This window comes from Penaeus monodon, chromosome 27 (assembly GCF_015228065.2).
Source record: "Penaeus monodon isolate SGIC_2016 chromosome 27, NSTDA_Pmon_1, whole genome shotgun sequence".
In the NCBI taxonomy this organism is placed as follows: Eukaryota; Metazoa; Arthropoda; class Malacostraca; order Decapoda; family Penaeidae; genus Penaeus; species Penaeus monodon.
In genome coordinates this window covers 14,888,340-14,888,684 of record NC_051412.1, presented here as the reverse complement: position 1 = coordinate 14,888,684, position 345 = coordinate 14,888,340, and positions in this window count along the sequence as shown.

Below are 345 nucleotides of genomic sequence, written 5' to 3'. Positions count from 1 at the left end.
TAACCCCCTCAATTCACTTATACCAGATAATTGATATTCTTGCTGAAAATGGTCGATAGGTAGAATCCATACCAAGTAGACCTCCTCGTAACTCTGTGTCCAAGGGAAGGAACGTTTCTCTACTGTGTGTTGTTCCTGTTAAGGTATTTCGACCGTGTCTTGGCGATGAGGTCGGCTGTGTATAATGTGTAAATACCCTTTGACATAAATCAAAGACAGATAGTGGGTTCGTGGCGTTAATATTGCCCGCGAGAGAGACATCACCATGGCAACTTCTACGAGCGTTTTTTTACATCGACACAATGGTCCGGCATTCCTCTTTGTGTCCTGCTTTCGTATTTTGCT